Below are 11,264 nucleotides of genomic sequence, written 5' to 3' on the forward strand. Positions count from 1 at the left end.
TTGCATATTATTATATGCCCCATATTGACAAAACTGCTACATTTGTTAAGCTACCTCAAAGTCAATACTGGTATAAGTCTTTTAAATTTCATGAAATCTGAACATGTCGTTCAGGAGTTACAGCTAGTTAAAGTTAAAGTTAAAACCTAACCTTTGTACTACTACTTTGTACTACTAATATTAGACTGCAATAGGACAGCTGTATTTTTATGTCAGGTTTTTGTTTAAATAATTATTGAGATTCAGACTCTTGCAAATATTTTGACACCAATTTCACTCAGATTGGTGTGAAAATCCTAGGAAAAACCCAAACAAACAAAAAAAGTGAAATCTAGTGGGCAGAGCCTATCTGAATTCAGAAGAAACCAAGGAAGAATAAAATAAAAATAAATAATATTATTTCTATATTCACCTCTGCCTTTTGTTTTGAACATCTGCAAATGTTAAATATAGTTTTATCTGCAGTTCATAAAGGAAAAAACAAAAATACATCAGAGTCAGAACGTTTGTTTCTTTGTCACACAGTTTTAGTTTCAAGTTTCAAGTTTGGTTTATTTGTCACATACATAGTCATACACAGTACAACACGCAGTGAAATGGTGGAGAGTGATCTGTCCAAACTGAGGAAGAGAACCAGGGGTGCATAGAGAAAAAAAATATATATATACAGATAAATATATATTCTATGTATGTACAAAAATATATTAACAATGTATGTACAATATATGTATATTATGATTATATACACAATGTACAATGTATATGATTTTTATTATTGTTTTGAATTATTATATTGTCTTTTAGCAATTGTCAATTGTCCTTGGACTTGTCCTCGGCCTCACACAGCCAGGTGAAAAAGGCTGTCACGGATTTGAGGGCCACACCTTTGCCTCTTGTTGTGTTTGGACAGCAGCTGCTGGTGCACCTTCCTCTGCTCCTCAAGTTTGGCCTACTGATGGATCTGTTCAATGGTCTTGGGCCCGTGGTCAGCTCGCTGCGACACCCAGTTATGCTAGAAAAGCAAAATCAGCAGATGCATACTTTTGCATCACCATGCGCTGGAATGGCAAACACAAACACACAAACACAGGCAGAGTCTCTAACCAGTCGCAGGTCGATGACGTCCTGGAGCAGGAACCGAATGCGTGAGGAACCCCTCCTCTCCTTCACTGTCTTTTCTATATATTTAAAGTAGTGATCCATTTTTGGCTGAGAGAGAGAGAGAGAGAGAGAGAGAGAGAGAGAGAGAGTGTAAGAGAAACATAGAAAAATTTCAGGTATTCTACCCCTTTCGATTCGATCAGGTGTGCTCTCAGCTGAACTCATGTCGCAAGACGTTTATGACTTTTATGTAAACCCTGCTGCCTTGCACGTTGGTCAGTGCTGTAAAGCAGTTCACTGCCACTGTGGGTGTAGCTGTGCTGTCATCAGCTGCACTTGGCTTTGGGGAATCCAGGGTGCAGCAGCAGGAGGCGGCAAACGTGGAGGAGGCTGTGAGAGCAAAACCTTCTAACAGCTGACCAGTCCTGAATAAAAGCCTTTCATTTTGTCAGCTGCAGTAGGAGCAGAGCTAACAACCACACTGACAACTTCACTAAACAACATGAACTTGGACACTTTTAAAATCATTGCCAAGGCCTAATAATACACTGATATCAGCGCAGCATGCTAGTCGCACTATAGATGATGATCCTAATTAGTTGGCTACCCTGTAGTCAGAGTGCAGGCAACAGGCAAGCAACAGAAAACACTGACAGCAAAACTTTTATAGACAACATTTCAACATGCTTGTTTTTTGGTTAAAAGCGTGCATGGAGAAAAAAATATACAATAAAAAAGACCAGGAAAATTAAACACAAATAACTGTCACACTAGGTGGTGACTGAACTGTCAACATTACAACTGTTGTTCCTACCAGAGACAAAATGGACAGTCAAGATACAATATTCAAAACATCTTCATTCAGTTTTGTTGTGTAAAGTACTTGCTGTGAAAAACACATCATGGACAAAATCCGGAAAAATGTGCACAGTCGCTGCACTGCACACTAGCACTCATCTACACATGCACCGTAAACCTTTACATGACATATTAAAGATAAACCGATGCAAGTGCTGAGCATCTGCTGAGAATATTAAATCAACCCAGACCAGGCCCGCGGCCTGCTTACCCTGGCCTTCTCCAAGTCCAGGTCTTTGCCGATGGCTGTGAGGAGGTGGCACAGACGCTCCAGGCTCTCCTCGTTGTGGTTCATGAATAATTTGACCACGCAGTCATGCATGATGGCCTCCGACAGCATGTGCAGCTTGAACAGCTCCCCGATGAACTTGATGTTGCCGATGGACCTCCTGTGGGCCTTGTCCTTCGCCTCCTCCAGATCCTCCTCCAGCCTCTCCCGCTCGCTGGCCTTGCAAGGAGTAACCAGAACAAAGACAAAAGCAAGAAACAGCGCGTTTGGACCCGATAACGACCTGGCCGCCTCCCAGCACTGCTGCCGATTTCAGTCCCCTTTCTCCTGATCTGTGGGTTGGTGAGTCGGGTAAACTAGACAGGAGTGCTGCTTACTGAAGTGGCCGATTCCAGCTGGTGCCGCAGCTTCTCCAAAACATCATCGTTGACCTTGTCCTTCTCAAACTCCTTCTGACAGCGGTTCAGCAGCAGCTTTTGGAAACTCACAGTGCTGGTGGGCTTGTCTGCCATGGGCACTTTTAACTACACAGGAAAGACATGTAGGAGAAACACTTGGGTATAAGACAGTGTTGAGAGTTCTGTTACTAAATAGAAGCTGATTAAAGCTCCATGTCAGTTTAGAGTGGTTCAAACAGAGTTCACTTCTGTGTGGCATTTGCTTTTGTATGGAACTTCAGCAGCAATGTATGGGAACATGTTACTCACCATAGCCAGGCAGCTGCACATATTGCCATAGGCCATAGAGAAGCTGGGCTCATCAATGGCTTTTTCAAAAACCAGGTCAACCACGCCTTTGAGGCGCTCCTCCGTGTCGATGGTGAGGTCCATCACCTGCTTCATCAGCTGGTTAAACATCTGTGGTGTCAGTTTGTTCAAGATACTGTGCACCTTCTGGAAAAGCTCCTGGAGAGGAAAACAGACTACCGACTAAGCTTTCCATTACAAAGAACCCAATCTTTTGTTAAATTCAGCAGTTCTTCCACATAATGACTAACTCCTCACTTTCACCAAATATTTACTCTGCCATTTGGAACTTTGTCATGAACAAAAATCACTCAGCTTTACTATATAGACCGATAAAGGCATCATACATCAATCACACTTTCCGAGAAGTGTAGTACTGGCAGCAAACAGTTTATCAAATCTTATCAACTAAAACCCCTCATGTGCTCCAAATTCAAATTAAAAGAAAACCCATTAGAACTACCTACAAGAATTTCAGATTTAATCAACATATAACTCCTACAAACAAAATAATATATACATAATAACCAAATCTGATCCAATAATAACCCTACCGACCAGACAATGCAATGAAGATCTGTCAATCTCTCCCAATGCTGAATTGCGCACAAATTTGCAAGAATATTTTAAACACAACCACTGGGCGCTAACCTATAATATATACAAGATCATCCACAGAATACACTACTGTTCACACAAAACACCGTAGATAACTATGCATGCCATATGGCACAGTACACCCATAAAACATTTTTGGCAGAAAGCTGCCAACCTTTTATCACACTCTCTAAATATCCTTCGGCCCTCATCTCCAGCAGTGTCTGCTAGGAGACACATCAGCAATCACTGGGACAGAGAGGGCCTCCACAGCATACAACATTAATCCAAGAAAACCATACTTCTGAACTGACAAACAAGAAAGTACCATTACTCACTAGAGAAACGTACTACTGAATTGCAATGGAAAAAGTTTTATGCATGCATCAAAAACAAAACTACTCTTTTTTAACTCAAGTCTGAACACCTCACTTCAATAATCTACAATACTCTCTCACCAAAATCAACACCACAATCAACACAAGGAACAACAAGCACACAAGATCTGGCCCTCAGTATCATCACACCCCCTGTTTACACTAGAAACCAATGTCCCCCTGCATAGCTACATTCGTGCACACTCCCCACACACCCACCCAATTAAACAACGACTCTATAATTTAAATATCCAATTCTTGAAGAGCATATCGCAAAAAAAATTAAGTAGCTTTCAAGCCCACCATAACAGGCTGTGACTCTGAAATCTGAAAACAGGGCATGGCGGAGTGAGGTGCTGACCTGAGTTTTCTGGGTCTCGGGGTTCTGGGTGTTCTCCCTTTTCCTGCCAGGTTTCCAGGCATTCTCGGCCTTCTTCAGCTGCACCTCGTCGTTCATGGACACGTTGGTGATGATCTTCCGGGGAGACGGTCGTCTCGGGCCTACACTGAGCAGCTGAAGCAACGAATGGGTGCTCTTTATTATGGGCGGTAACAATGTCACAAAGACCTCGGTCACATAAGATGACCAGGCGCTCATTCATTTGTGCAAGAGACAGAAGAGAAGGGATGAGCGTAGAGACCCACCGGTGCACCCCTGCCTCCAGGAATTGCCCTGCGGAAGTCTGCAGAGGCTGGGTTGAAGCCTGGGTCTCTGGCGATAATGCGAGGGCCCACCTGCTGCAGGGGCAGCTTGTTTTGTTTGATCTAGAAAAGAACAGAGTCAAGTCGAAGTCCATCAGCCCCTCTCCATGGAATGGTTTTAAAGGTCCCCTAAGGCCAATGTTTTAGCAGGCTTACCTTGTCCAGTACCACATCAGAGATGGGAGGAAGCCCCTCTGGCTTCTGCATGCAGGCAGGCATGAACTGGAAGGCCAACAGGAAGTCTCTATCATACTGCCTCTTCCCATCCTTCAGCTCTGGCTCTGCATGCAGAGAGGGGTACAGTGAGCACCTGGAGAGAGGAATCACCTCTCTGTCAGGACACTGGGCCTGCCCCACAGGAGTGTCCTCTTTTGGCTTCTTCCAGGTGTTGGATAAACTAATAGCTGTAAAACATAACAAATCAGTCCGGTGTCTTTTTAGTGTCCTAACATAGCATGTCATGCATGTGGTTATTTACCTTGACTCAAGCTTTGCCCAAGATTGGACTGTAAGATGGGCTCCACTTTATCCTCCAGCAAGGCCTCTGGCTCATTCCCAGTCTCTTTCAGCTCTGCCCCAGTGGAGGCTCCACAGGCCTGGACTGCCTCTATAACAGCCTGGCCTGGGAGAGTGAGGCCTGAAGGAGCAGCAGTGCTGGAAGGCAATGAGGGCATCAGCGTGCCTGAGGCAACCGCCTCTCCGGCTGCTGGACTTGCAGCCTTTGCCGGACAGTGGGCCTCCAGGGCCAGGCCGACACTGACATTCCCCTGCTCTGCTACCTGGCTGTTCAGCTGCTGGGATTTGAGGTAGAAAGTGTGAGGATAATGAGGGTGTGGACATAAAAACTAGCAAAAGACAGAAAAGATGGAGAGAGAGAGAGAGAGAGAGAGAGAGATACTGCACACACATGCAGAAGAAGGGGAATGGCAACGAGGGTGGGGGGGTGAGCACAGCACAGCACAGCACAGCACAGCACAGCACAGCATAATTAGAGAAGTGAGTAGAGAAAGAGGCAAAGAGAGAGAGAGAGGAAATGAGAAAGCACAAGAGGGCAAAAGATCCAGCTGCAAAGGCACAAAATGCGTGTGTGTGTGGAGGTGGGGGGGGGGTGGAGACACAAAGACAGCAAGAAACAGCAGACAAGCATGGGGTGCTTAAATAAATGGGCAGGAGAAATAGAGAAAGAGAGGAAAGAGGAACACTGTTAACATTTAGGGAAAGAGGACACAAAGTAAGTGCAACAGCGCAGTAGTGAGTGTTCCCCTTACAGAGAGGCCTTTCCTCAGAGAAGCTGAGGTGCTCAGGGTTTGGCTGAATCATTCTTACAGGGCCTTTACGTGGGCTGTCTGTGTAGAGGGAACACGAGGGAAGATCAGGAGGATTCGAGTGGCTGTGAGGGAGAACTAAGATGGAGGCAGACGAAAGAATAGGCACGGCAAGTCGGAACATCAAAACACATCTGAGAAGCCTTCTTAAATCAGAACAGCCACAATCACACAAGCTACTGGAACAAGTCAAATATGACGGAGGAGGGTCAACGGTGTGACCGAACCACTGAATAAGGAAGAGAGAATGGCCAGAAATCAAACTACACCATCAGATTTTGTTGCTGATTGTATGATGCTTTTAATGGGACAAGACAATGAAAGCCAGCCAAACAACCAAACAATCAGCTCAGAGCTCATTATGAGGGAGGACTAGATGAGAGAGTACTTTGACCTGTGGAGTGGATCACGCAAAGCAGCGGTCTGCAGCCGATCAGGGGCTCGGGCTGTGGGACTGAATGGCTTACCTGTGGAGCAGTAAGGGTAGTGCAGGGACGTCCCACTGGTGGGCTTGTGTTCTGGCAAATGCCTACTCCTGACATGATCTCCTCTGTGATATCCTTGCCATCCTGGTTAGGGTCTCGGATACGGATCTTAGCGAACAGCAAGTTATTTGCATCTAGTCAATCCACAATTAAATTAATTTCACCTCTGAGGCAGGGGGAATACTCATTGTTTTCTTTACCCTCTTAGTGGGTGGAGGCTGCTGAGCTGTATGCACTATTATGGATGGAGATTTGGTGTATATGGTCTGGCCAGGATAGTATGAAGGCCCTGCCACTAGTGGTGACAAAAAAAAAGCACTGGTTTCAGTTAGAGAGCAAACAAAAAACCAGTTTCAGCCAGCAGGAATACCCAGAAGAAAGGTCTCTTTATCGGTGAGAGCACGCATGTGGGTTTCCCAGGTGGGGGTAGAGAAAGGGAAGTCCAAACTCACCATATGCTAGTGGGCAGTCTGCAGGAAAGAGCCCAGGGCAGAATGTACTGGGTCCTGTGGGCTGGACGGAGTACTGCTGGGGATGTCCCACGCAGGGAAGGCCACTGTAGCGATACTGAGAATAAAACAGAACAGCAGAGGTAAAGGGACTAGCACCAGACATGGCCATTCATATAGGACACTCCTAAAAGAGATATTCAAAGCAGTAAACAAACAAAAAATACAAAAACATTTAGTTTTTACACTGAAAAAAAACTAAACTAGAACTTCTCATTTCTGCTTCCAAGATATATACATAAAAAGGAGATATATTATGCTAGGCATGCAAGATACAAAAAGAAAACCTTTCAAGAGTCTGTTTCACATGCATGGCACTAATACAAGGGTGAATGAACTAGCATGAAAAATTAAACAATTACAATGACAGATGCAGCTAATTAGCCATGATTGCAGGAGAGGGGATATATATGTAAAAGACAACTAATCTTGAATGTAAATTTGTACTGATAACCTGAGTCTATCAAAGCCAATGCTCCTCCTCCGAACTGGGGAGCAGAGTGGAGCGCAGGTGCACCACTGAGCTACTGGAATGTCTTTCAATGCATTTTTTGAAGACTGCAAAATGACCTGAATGGATCTCAATCCTCCCTTGAATATTGAAGCAGGAACGAGAGAGAAGCTAGTTGAAGAACGCACTAATGGGTGTGGAGGGTCAGAGAGACTGTAACAGGCTCACATACACCGGCAAACAATTTAAACAAATCTTTAAACAAATTTAAACCAAACCAAGTTTTTTTTTTTTTTTAAATGACGGAATTGAACACTGTTGTTACAGTGGAATTGTGAGGTCAGAGGCAGAGCAAATGTGTTCCACTAACCTTCCTGGCCCTTTAAGTGCACTACTGCAGATAGACTGAAAACAAATTTCACCTAAATAAAATCACACTGTAACACTGAAAACAAACACAGACAAGCACTGAATGAGTGGTAAAGGGCATTAAAGCCTAAGTATTACATGGAGATCACCGCTCACATTTTCAATTCTTTCCTTTGACAAAACAACTCACATCAACAGCCAAGGCACTGCACTGGCTTTCTAAAAGGAGATGGCAGATGGCACTATCAATTAGCTTCACTCAAAAATGGGAGAAAACAAGGAATGCGGCATGTTATGCGCTCGTGCACATAGTTCGGTCACACATCTCTGCTATGGTCTTCCAACGTACACTGCCCTTGATATGAGGCAATATGGCCACCTACTGTAAGCTCAACCTTGGGTCACGATATCATACAGAGCCTTCATAATACCCTATGCTTCTGTGCATGTGCTAGTCAGATTCAAGCTCAAATATCATCTCTCTCAGCTAGCACAGCCCGGCCTCATCTGTCTACAAAACTTCCAAGAGGTCTCCGGTACACTAGACAAATGTTGCTGTTTTGTATTCACAGAGAACATTTATCCAAGTATGTGCACAGGTCAAAAAGTTGGGATGCGGCTGGGAGACAGGAATTCATCTGCCTCTGAGATTGATGTGTGAGTTGGGGAGGGGAGTGCAGTGGCTAGAACACTAAACTTGGCGAGGTTTTACCACAGGCACACAGAGGAGCCTGCAGCATACAGTGGGAGGTGCTGCGCTGCGGCGGCGGACATTAGCTGCTGGTGGGCAGTACGAGAGAGCAAACTGGGGGTGGAGGAGGGTGGGGGGAGCCAGGCAGAGACTGTGGGGGCAGGATGCATGCAGACGCATGTCACATGCTGCAGGAATCTGGACCATGTTGCTGACAAGTTCATTGAATGTTTTGAAGCCAACTACAGCACATGCATGTCTGTGTTGTATCTGGGCTTGGTGTAGTAGGGTCAAGGAAGACTTATTTTTAGCTGAAGATGTCTATCAATAGCAACACACTTAACTGCAGATAACCATATTTAAACAACAGAAGCAATAGTCCTATTCCAAGCTAGAGAAAAAAGGCACAGGACTCTCACACAGCAGACTCTGAAATGGAGGATCTCTCACATTAAGGTATAGCTATGCAGCCTTGAATTTTTACCTCCAGACATTCTTGTGTGGTTCCTAGATTTTTCCCACATTCCAGTCCTTTTCTCAAGTACACTTTAAATAGAAAATAAAGATATAGATGCAGTAATTAATTGAAGAGAATAGCCGGTGCCATCTTTATTCTGAGCTCAATGTTGCATACAGACGAGGGATTGTCCACAGAATGTCTAACAGTCTCAGGTGGGTTCAATCTTTATACATTTTCATCAAGTTACAAAACCATTTTTTATTAAAATTGTATCTTTAGGTGGTATCCTGGCCTCAATCCCGGACTTGCCACAGAGGCCATATTTGGTCATTCTCACTTCCTGCTTACTTCTGAAGCCTAATTTGGTCTTTTACAATTCCTGCCATCATATTATTACATTAATAATTTCATTTTATTACCTCACTTGACTACACCTCTGGCTGGATATTGAACCACTTGGTTGTAATCCTAAATGAATCATGAATGATGCAATCAAAGGATCGCTGCTTGAAGCCAAGCAAAAAAGTTTGATTTTTCACATTCACAGACATGAAGAACCAGCAGGACGAACCAAGACTCATGTGAACTGTGTGGGAAAGTAGACTTTGCACATACTGTAACACAAAACCACTTTGATGAAGTTGTAAGCAAAGAGGTATTAAGAACTTAAGTCTGTGTAAATCCTGATAAGCAATTGTAGTTCAGAAGTGTTTGAATATCTGTATTGTTTGTTTGTATTTTCACAGGCCAAAAACAAGTACTGATTAGCAAGATTTACTACCTCCCAATACACCATTTCTTTTTACTGCCTGAGTAGATGTTGATGGAAGTCAAAAGGCCAACAGAAGCAACAGCCATCTGGTGATTGCTTCTAGACTACCAGATCAGCTTGATATTCTCTATTGCTTCTCTCTGGCAGAATACCCACCAGGTCATTCCACATTTGCATAGTTTTGGTGATGCTGTTTGCTTTGGCTTCAATGTCACTTTGGTGGGCTTCTTTGGGTGGGATGATTCCCCCGCTGAGAGTGTGCGGGCTGTTGTGGAGAGAGGATGTGTCTCCAGAGTCACATCCAGACCCACATATGGCCACCGCAACCAGAAAAGCACAGGTGAGGAAGGCAAGGCTTCTGAGAGCTACCAGCCAAGCAGGTGTGGACAGTAAAGAGGTGCTCTGTAGCAAAGAGAAAGGAAGCTGATTGCTTGGTATGTAAAAGAAGAGAAACCTTGAAGCTGGTGTGGATAGTATGAAACCCACCAAAAATGAAAACAACAGCTTCATTTGGAAAAAAAACAAAAAACCCAACAAAATGCAGCAAGAGAGAACAGGTCTTTGCTTATCTTAGATGAATCAGTGTTTGATATAATCAATGCTTAAAAAAGCATGGTAGCCAGGAACAAAAAAGTAACCAAAAGTATTCAAGGTAAAATGTGCAGTGTATTGGCTCAGTCATTTCAACTGTTCCCCATTTTTTTTATATCAATTTTCATCTCTGACAAGGAAGATGTGGAGGGGAACCTGGGAGCCTGTTGGACAGGGTAATGAACTGGATTGCAGGCTCAAACACTGTATGCACTTATATGCACTTGAAGGACAGTGTTCACTACCAGTTCCGTGTACGCCTTTTTTTCTATCGTCACTTTGTATCAACCGGGAAGGAGCAACTGTCATTCACACCCAACAGAAATGCAGCTAGTTGTGACCTTGAGAATTCTTGGCTATGGAATCGCCAAAAAGTATCTTAAGCACTTCAGCACCATTGTAAGAAACCATTGACAATAATTACTCACCTTAATGCATGCTTTGTCCGCATCTTGGCTGCATCTGAGCTGGTGGTTGAAAAGCAGGGCCCACAGCTGTCGGTTCTGGTGCTGGATGTCACACTGCTCAGCGGTCTGACAGGCACGCACAACTCGTAGGTCTGTTCAAGGTGGCGCTTGTACACCTCAATTTCCATCGTAATTGTCCTGTACAACCATTAAAAATTTGACAGAAGTTAAAAAAACAGCAGAACGGTTTGTTACAACTGGAAAAAAATAAATAAGAAAAGATTGTTTGTTGTTGAACATGAAAGTCAGTGAGCCATGAGGATAAGCCCTCTTGTCCAAAGTTTTGATCAGCAGTTATGACCTCCTAACACTGCAATCAAAATGCACGGGCAAAAGATGCATTACTGAAAAAAACACTCTGCAGATCTGGAATTCATGTCACCACAGTCAAGGTTGAAGGCTTTGTTCGGTGAAAAGAAAACAAATGCATCAAAGTTGGCGTTATACTCAGTAAGAACTCAGTACAGTAAGAAACTGCAAAATACTCATAAAACTCTGTGCATGAGTCAGTGGCTCAATAGTCCAACTAAAATC

This window comes from Electrophorus electricus, chromosome 10, assembly GCF_041902795.1.
Source record: "Electrophorus electricus isolate QZ-2024a chromosome 10, ASM4190279v1, whole genome shotgun sequence".
Classification (NCBI taxonomy): Eukaryota; Metazoa; Chordata; class Actinopteri; order Gymnotiformes; family Gymnotidae; genus Electrophorus; species Electrophorus electricus.